We start from the raw sequence: 8,846 nt of genomic DNA, 5'->3' as shown, positions 1-8,846 counted from the left end.
TTTGTTTGTTTATTTTGTTTCTTAAATTCCACATATAAATGAAGTCATATGGTACTTGTCTTTCTCTGATTTATTTCACTTAGCAGTATAGTCTCTAGACCTATCCATGTTGCTTCAAATGGCAAGATTTTATTCTTTCTTAGGGGTGTATAATATTCCATTGTATCTATATACCACATCTTCTTTACCCATTCATCTATGGTTGGACACTTAGGCTGCTTCCATATCTTGGCTATTGTAAATACCACTCTCATAAACAGAGGGGTGCATGTATCCTTTCAAATTAATGTTTTTGTATTGTTTGGGTAAATATCCAGTAGCGCAATTGGATGGTATGGACTCTACCCTACTGGATGGTAGGGAAGTTCTATCTTTAACATTTAGAGGAGCCTCCATACTTTTTTCCACAGTGGCTGTACCAGTTTGCATTCCCACCAATACTGCACAAGGGTTTCTATTTCCCCACATCCTCATCAACACTTGATGTTTCTTGTGTTTTTGATTTTGGTCATTCTGACATGTGTCAGGTGATACCTCATTGTAGTTTTGATTTGATGGTGAGTGATATTGAGCATCTTTTCATGTGTCTGGTGGTCATCTGTATGTCTTCTTTGGAGAAATGTCTGTTCATGTCTTCTGTCCATTTTTTAATTGGCTTGTCTGTTTTTTGGGTGTTGAGTTGTATAAGTTCTTTATATATTTTGGATACTAGCCAAAAAGATGCCATATATATATATATTTTTTTTTAACAGAGGCCAAGTCAGTGAACCAATCCCAGTTCTTCACGGTAGAGGGTTCTGTCCTTCCGCATTTTCCATCTGTGGACAGATTTGCTCAGAAGACTGTGGAAGCTATATTAATTCCTCAGAATAATGGCTTTCTGCACCATCTGTAAGTATCTTTTAAGTAGGTCTTCAACAAATGAATTTTAATTTCTCATAATTCAAGTCAATCCAATATTTATTGAAGGCCTACAAGGATGGGAAAAAATGTGTTCTCTGACCTCATGTTCCCTGCTTTCACTGTCTTGGGATTGGCTGTGAACCCCAAATCGTTGCTTGGCAGGCAGCACAAAACCTCCAGCCCCTGCTGAGCCATTTAATAAGCTCTTAAGTTGAATTGGGGGGGATTTTCTAGAAAAAAGAAGCAGTTGCCCTAAGCATCCAGGAATATTTCATGCAGCTGTATTTCTAGCCTCTGCATTTCTTCCTGTTGCAAAGGATGACCTGTCCCTGCCTCTGTTCAGGACAACCTGCCGCTTGTGCACAGGGTCTGCAAACATTTATCCAGCCTAGTCCTCCCTCCTAAGCCAACTACCTTCCTATCATGTCCGCTTGGACACCTACTGGACTGGTCAAAGTTTGCGTGTTCAAAATAGAATTCTGGATTTCCCACAAGAACCCTTCCCCCCTCCCCTTGTACCTGTCTTCTCTAGTTTGACCTTCTTTCAGTCAAGGGTACCATCATTTTCCAGATGCTCAGGCTCCAAGCCTCTATTTTTAACCGAGTTTTCTCTTTGCACTCCACTCCACATCTCAACCATCAATAAGTGTGGTTGGTTCCATCCGCAAAATACATGCCAGACTCAACCACAGCTCAACATTTTGACATATTCAGATCTTTACTATTGTCACCCATCTGAACCACCCCCATCTCTCTCTGGACCTGCTCCAGTAGCCTCATAGCTCATACCTCTGTGTCCTCTCCTGCTATCCCTCTCCCAGTCTCTTCTCTCCATGGCCAGCCAGGAGATATTTTATTTTTACTATTATTATTTTTTAATGTTTTTTTTTATTTTTGAGAGACAGAGTGTGAGCAGGGGAGGGGCAGAGGGGGAGACACAGAATCCAAAGCAGGCTCCAGACTCTGAGCTGACAGTACAGAGCCCGACGCGGGGCTCGAACCCACGAACCGTGAGATCATGACCTGAGCCGACATCAGGCGCTTAGCCGACTGAGCCACCCAGGTGCCCCACCAGGAGATATTTTTTAAAAGTGCAAATCAAGTCATGTCAAACCCTGCTCAAAACTTAGAATGAAATCCAAATTCCTAATCACAGCTGCCTCTCCCTCTCACCTTCTCTAAGGCAGTAGAATACACATTTCATGGCAAGAGTTGAGTCTGTTTTGTTCACTGATACATCACTGAAATAGGATCTGACACAGGGGAGAAACTTAATAAATATTTGTTGAATGAGTGAGAAATTATAATAGCTAGAATTTATTGAGTTCTTACTATGTGCCAGATGCTGTGATAAGGGCTTTCCATGCCTTGTCTCATTTAACTCTCAAGCAACCCTATGAGAGGTTTACTATTATTTTACTCAGTTTCATAGGTGAGTAAACATCAGCGTAAAAAGATGAAGAAATTTGCCTGAGAAATTACATGAGCAGGGGATGAGAGCAGACCTTGCACCCAGCTCCAACTCACCGCAGGAGATTCTAGTGCCCCTGATGAGGGCTGCTCTCCTATCAGTTAAAGTCCCAGTGAAACCATTTTGAGATCCCCTGCTTATGAATTCTGCATGTGGCCGCCATAATGCTCCTGCCAGTCTAACGGGACTGGAAAGAGCCATCGTTGCTTAGGGAAGAGTCGTGAGGATATTCTCAGCCTCCAGTTCTCCTGCCCAGCCCCTGGAAGTGGATTCATATTTCAGTTGTGGGCGGGGGAGGGGAAGAGGAGGAGCACAAGTGGAATGGGACAGAAGCAGTTCGCCCTGGAAGCTGAAATGTCTGATCTTCCAAGTGTAGGCTTTGATGTGGGGCAAACACCGCCAGTTTTCCTATTGTCTTCATCCTCCCACTTTACTTTTCTCTTGCTGCCCTCCCTTCGTCCTCTTCTGGATGGTGGTGGTGCAGGGGTTCTCTTTAGGAGACGACCTTGGTCCTCCCATCACATCCCCTGGGTCTGCCTTAGAGGTCCTTCCCCACCTAAGGATGTTCCTGGATCTCTCCACCTAAGGGCAGTTTCCAGCCCAGGAGTTCACTTCCTCTGGGCAACAGGCCAGAGGTTCCAGTGAGTTAGCGCTACAAGAATGACCCACTGCCCCTGAGGGACGGGAGTTGGTGGATGGAAACCTCTCCCCCACTGCTCTCGGCAGGAGGACTCTGCAGAGGGCTCCAGTTTCCCAGAGGGGCCCCAGCAGGGCTGAACGCCAGTGTCCACAGTGGTAATCTACTCATCAACACACCCTCCATCGGCTTTCCTTTTTTTCCTGTCCCTCCCCCCGACACCCTGTCCAGTGCTTCCCAAGATTATCTCTCAAGTTACATGTCCTGGAATCCTCATCTTGGGGTCTGCCTTTGGGAAAACCCCACCCAAGACAGTGTCTGACCCACCTAAGTTTGCTCTTCTCTTCTTCTATTATTCCAGTAAGTGGTCTTAAAATCATTTTGTCAATGGAGTTCGGTCCATACTTCGTAAAAAAAAAAAAAAAAAAAAAAAGAAAAAAAAGATGCACTTCAAACATTTCCTTCTCCTAGGTGAATAGATGCACATAGTTCAGAGGTTCTTCACAGTTCGCCCCTTTCTCCCCACAGATGAGGTTTACGGATGGACCAGCCCGAGCCTTGACTCTGGACAAGCCACCCATCTCCGGGGCTGGAGTGTCAGCCTCTGTTGACCACGGATTCTAACCTGTCTCCAAGGTTCTTCTGAAGCTCCCAAAGAGGGAAGGCACCCGGTTCTCTCAAGGGTAAGGTTGGAACAAAAGAGCCAGGAGTGGGATCCCCGGGCCAAGCAGAAATCTGGGCGGGCTCCTGATCCCAGAGTGGAGCACCTCTCCCCATCCAGCAGGTCCTTGCTGTGGGTCTGCAGCCGGGGAAGTCGATCTGTTTCATGCTCACTCTGAAACACATGTCAGCTACCTGAATGTGGCTTCCTCGGGGTGGAGTGTATGCTCTGTCCGTTCATGTTGAGTTTTCCCCATGACTCCTTTTGCTATTCCACAATAAGGCCGATCTGCCATAGCAACGCCTACAGACAGTGGCACCATGCAGTGTGTTCCTTCTCAGCTGCACAATGTTTCCTTAAAGAAACACACACCTGGAAATGGAATTTCTGGAACGATTCCTGGATGCTTTCCAGAGGAACCCTGGCAACATGCGCAAATACCCTTTTATTTTCCAACATGGGAACACATATTTCCTATCTTTCTTTGGTGTGGAGGCTGCTCTCAGTAACCACTCAGGTGACACATTTCTGGGTGGCAGGGGTGGATGACGGCAGCGAGGCTAACGCAATACCTGTCAGTCTGTCTCATTTCCACCAGTACTAAGTGGGTTATTATTTTAATATCCCAGTGGAGATTATGAACTGGAACTCAAGAAAAAAAAGACGGAGATGAAAATTCTGGAGTTATCTTCAAAGAGACAGAATTTTAAATTACGAGAATGCATGCAATCTCTGTGGAAGAGAAGAGAGAGAAGGTGAGAGGAGACAGACAGGAGGAGACTGGGCCTTAGGCAGCTTGATCATATAATTGTTGCCCCAAATGGAACAAGTTTGAGAGAGAAAGGGGCCACTATTAATAATGACATGGGGGGGGCGCCTGGGTGGCTCAGTCGGTTGGGCAGCCGACTTCGGCTCAGGTCATGATCTTGCGGTCTGTGAGTTCGAGCCCCGTGTTGGGCTCTGTGCTGACAGCTCAGAGCCTGGAGCCTGTTTCAAATTCTGTGTCTCCCTCTCTCTGACCCTCCCCGGGTTCATGCTCTGTCTCTCCCTGTCTCAAAAATAAATAAAACGTTAAAAAAAAAAAAAAATAATGACATTGGGACCTCAGATGGAAAGCAGGATTGTCTTGGGCACACATATGGTCACCTAACAGTAGGGTCACCCCTGTTGAAGGGGTTGGGTGATGACTGCCGTTGGCACAGCCCTGACACGTGTTATATGACCGCAGGAAGTGGCGAAGAGGCGGTCTCTTGCTATAGCCCAGAACATGTGTCCTTTTGGTAGGGTCTTCAGAGGGGCAGTTGTAACTTTTGTAAATTGTCTTCTCTTGGCTAGCAAAGCCCCCCAGCCTTTTGCTTGTTTTCGTGTCCTTCCTTGGTGATGAGGAAGGTATGGTGAGGAAGGACACAGAGGTGCATGTGCCCTCCAAATGACTCAGGGCAAGTGGGGGAATGACGATTGGAAAATTGATAGAATTATCAAAAGACTACAGTCAGCTACATAAATTACTTAACCAAAGTTACAATTACATGATAAAAATTAAAATTTTCTTCACATGATATTAAAACTAACCATTACCACATCCATATGATTCTCCTCTTCCCCCAATTTAATTACAATATACGTTTGTCCCTACTTTGTTTCCGACCCAGTCCCTCTATTCTATGCCTTCCTACCTCTTCTGGGGTCTTGATCCATATTTCCTTAAAAAATCATTTCCTGGGGCGCCTGGGTGGCGCAGTCGGTTAAGCGTCCGACTTCAGCCAGGTCACGATCTCGCGGTCCGTGAGTTCGAGCCCCGCGTCAGGCTCTGGGCTGATGGCTCAGAGCCTGGAGCCTGTTTCCGATTCTGTGTCTCCCTCTCTCTCTGCCCCTCCCCCGTTCATGCTCTGTCTCTCTCTCTGTCCCAAAAATAAATAAACGTTGAAAAAAAATTAAAAACAAAAATCATTTCTTGATCCTGACTCTCCATGTTGACCTGTATCTAGAAGAGTATAGATAGAGCACCTTCTGTTCCCCCCTCTCTGCCTTTTCTCCATAACCTGGATTTCTCCCTAACCTGTGAAATCTGGATTTCTACCATCCTCATTTTCTTTAGATGTATCAGACCACATGGAAGAGTTCTAACTGATTTCATCCGGGGCAGTAGCTTCACAGTAGGCTCAGACTAGCTAAGCCATGTCTGAATGTCAGGTTTCTAAGGGGAAGTAGCTATCATAGTAGCAAATGGATTCCAAGTTGGTTACAGTCCGGGTTTTTTTGTTTTTGTTTTTTAAGTTTATTTATTTATTTTGAGAGAGAGGATGAACAGGAGAGAGAGAGAGAATCCCAAGAAGGCACCACGCTCTTAGCGCAGAGTCAAATGCAGGGCTTGAACTCACAAACTGTGATATCATGACCTGAGCCAAAATCAAGAGTTAGATGCTTAACCGACTGAGACACCCAGCTGCCCCAACATCAGTTTTTAACTGGTTCTACCCATGTCAAAACCAACTTTGCTGGATCAGATTGGATAAGGCCCGTTCAAATGAACAGTTTAAAATGCTCCAACTTGGGACCAATCAAATTGAGAGCAGTTCATGCTGATTGAGACCAGATAAACCTGGTTCCCACTTGTCCTTACTGGGTCAGACCGACACGATCACAACGGTTCAGAAGGAGGAAACTGGATTCAGCCAGGTGACACTGCTTTGTGTTAGGAGAAAATAGTGCAAAAAGCTTCTTGGCAGGACGATGAATGATTCTCAACAAAGAGATTCTAACTAAATCAAACTAGTTTAAAGTCACATTTGTCAAAGTAGCCTAGTTCAACCTAGATCAAATCAGCTTTAATGTCAATAGTTTTGCGTTTGCTGATTAAAACCAGCTTTGGCCGGTTTAAACCTGATCAATCTGGCAGCATTGCCAGACGGCTTCAAAAATATATTAACTATTTATTGAGGGGGAAAAAAAGAGACAGATTATAGATGCCATTACCTGTTGTATCTTACATTTTGCTTATATAGGTCATTAAAGGGCATATTTTTTAAAAATCCAAAGCAAGCTCTTTACTGATTCAGTACAGTATTTATAATGTTCATTGATCTATAGTTGACCCCCAGCCTTAAAATGATTTCTTACAGGGGCCCCTGGGTGGTTCAGTCAGTTAAGCATCTGATTTCGGCTCAGGTCATGATCTCACGGTATCGTGGGTTTGAGCCCCACGTCCGGCTCTGTGCTGACAGCTCAGAGCCTGGAGCCTGCTTCGCATTCTGTGTCTCCCTCATCTCTCTGCCCCTCCCCTGCTCATACTCTGTTTCTCTCTCCCAAAAGTAAATAAACATTTTTAAAAAGTGATTTCTTACACTGTTGAGTGTTCCAGGTTTTAATCACGTTGGGGCAGTTTCTTTGCAAAAACAAAACAGTTTTTTTTTTTTTTTTTTCTGATTATATAGAGATGAGAGTCCCATCAGTGGGAGTGAACCTATTGCCCCCACCCTGGTTTCGCTTTCCATTACTCCTGGTCACGTGTGGTCCAGAAGCACATGACTTTCCTCTAATGTAGATCATAAGGTCAGTAGTAGCCTAAGGCTATGTCACAACCCCTACGTCATTCACGTCACTTCATCTCATCGTGGAGGCATTTTATTATCTCACATCATCATCATAAGAAGAGTGAGTACAGTACAATAAGGTATTTTGAGAGAGAGAGACCACATTCACATAACTTTTATTATACTATATTATTATTACAGTGTTTCTATCTTATTATTAATTGTCATTAATCTCTTACTCTGCCTAATTTATAAGTTAATTATATCATATGCATGTATAGGAAAAAACAATATATTAGGGGTCAGCACTGTCTACCATTTCAAGGCATCCCCTGGGGGGCTTGAAACGTATCCCTTATGGGTAAGGGGAGGCTACTGTACATGACCATGACTGACCTCACAATGTTGTTTTGGGGAAACCTCTTTTTTTCATTGGGACAACACTAAGATTTGAATTACTTTATCAAAAGCCAGAACCATAATAAGACACACTTTCAAAGAGAAAAGATGTCCCCAGTTCTTTGAGGGCTCTGTCCCAGGTGGTACTGCTTCTATGGAAAATATGTTGACTATATGAACTGCTGACCATCCTTCCAAATTCTGAATATAACTCTCTAATTAAACACCTTTACATATTTTTTCTCAAAGAATTTCTGAATTGAGTCTTATTTGATATAGGGATATTAGACACTTTTGCTTAGTTCATTTCCTGACTGATGGACAGTGTGAACATGAATGAATTCAAAACTATGTTGACCTCCTAGAAGTCACCTGAATTGATACATAATCATACTTCTTTATCCAAAAGGCAAACCAGTACAGAAGCAGAAAGAAGAGATGTGGAGAATGAATGAGAACACAAGTTGGACTGCAATGAACAGTAAAACTGAAGTGGAAAGGTAATTTACGTGAACCACATTTATTTTATTTTTTTAATATAATTTATTGTCAAATTGGCTTATATACAACACCCAGTGCTCATGCCAACAAATGCCCTCCTCAATGCCCATCACCCACTTTCCCCTCTCCCCCACCGCCGCCCCCATCCACCCCCAGTTTGTTCTCTGTATTTAAGAGTCTCTTGTGGTTTGCCTCCCTCCCTCTCTGTTTGTAACTATTTTTTCCCCTTCCCTTCCCCCATGGTCTTCTGTTAAGTTTCTCAAGCTCCACACATGAGTGAAAACATGATACCTGTCATATTCGGACTGACTTCTTTCACTCAGCATAATACCTTCCAGTTCCATCCACGTTGTAGCAAACGGCACGATTTCATTCTTTCTCATTGCCAAGTAGTATTCCACTGTGTATATAAACCACAACTTCTTTATCCATTCATCAGTTGATGGACATTTAGGCTCTTTCCATAATTTGGCTATTGTTGAGAGTGCTGCTATAAACATTGGGGTACAAGTGCCCCTATGCATCAGTACTGCTGTATCCCTTGGGTAAATTCCTAGCAGTGCTATTGCTGGGTCATAGGGTAGATCTATTTTTAATTTTTTGAGGAAACTCCACACTTTTTCCAGAGTGGCTGCACCAGTTTGCCTTCCTACCAACAGTGCAAGAGGGTTCCCATTTCTCCACATCCTTGCTAGCATCTGTAGTTTCCTGATTTATTCATTTTAGCCACTCTGACTGGTG

General features: G+C 43.9%; 1 long non-coding RNA gene across 1 annotated transcript; it reads left to right on the top strand.

Annotated features, from left to right (window-relative positions):
- Positions 1-638: 638 nt before the first annotated feature.
- Positions 639-8,208, top strand: LOC123385866. Its single transcript, XR_006599029.1, has 3 exons — positions 639-891; positions 3,540-3,694; positions 8,014-8,208. It is a non-coding gene; the product is annotated as an uncharacterized LOC123385866 (long non-coding RNA).
- Positions 8,209-8,846: the final 638 nt, after the last annotated feature.

Source organism: Felis catus, chromosome B3, assembly GCF_018350175.1.
Source record: "Felis catus isolate Fca126 chromosome B3, F.catus_Fca126_mat1.0, whole genome shotgun sequence".
In the NCBI taxonomy this organism is placed as follows: domain Eukaryota; kingdom Metazoa; phylum Chordata; class Mammalia; order Carnivora; family Felidae; genus Felis; species Felis catus.
Note: the sequence above shows the minus strand (reverse complement) of the source record. Positions and strands in the feature narration are given on the sequence as shown.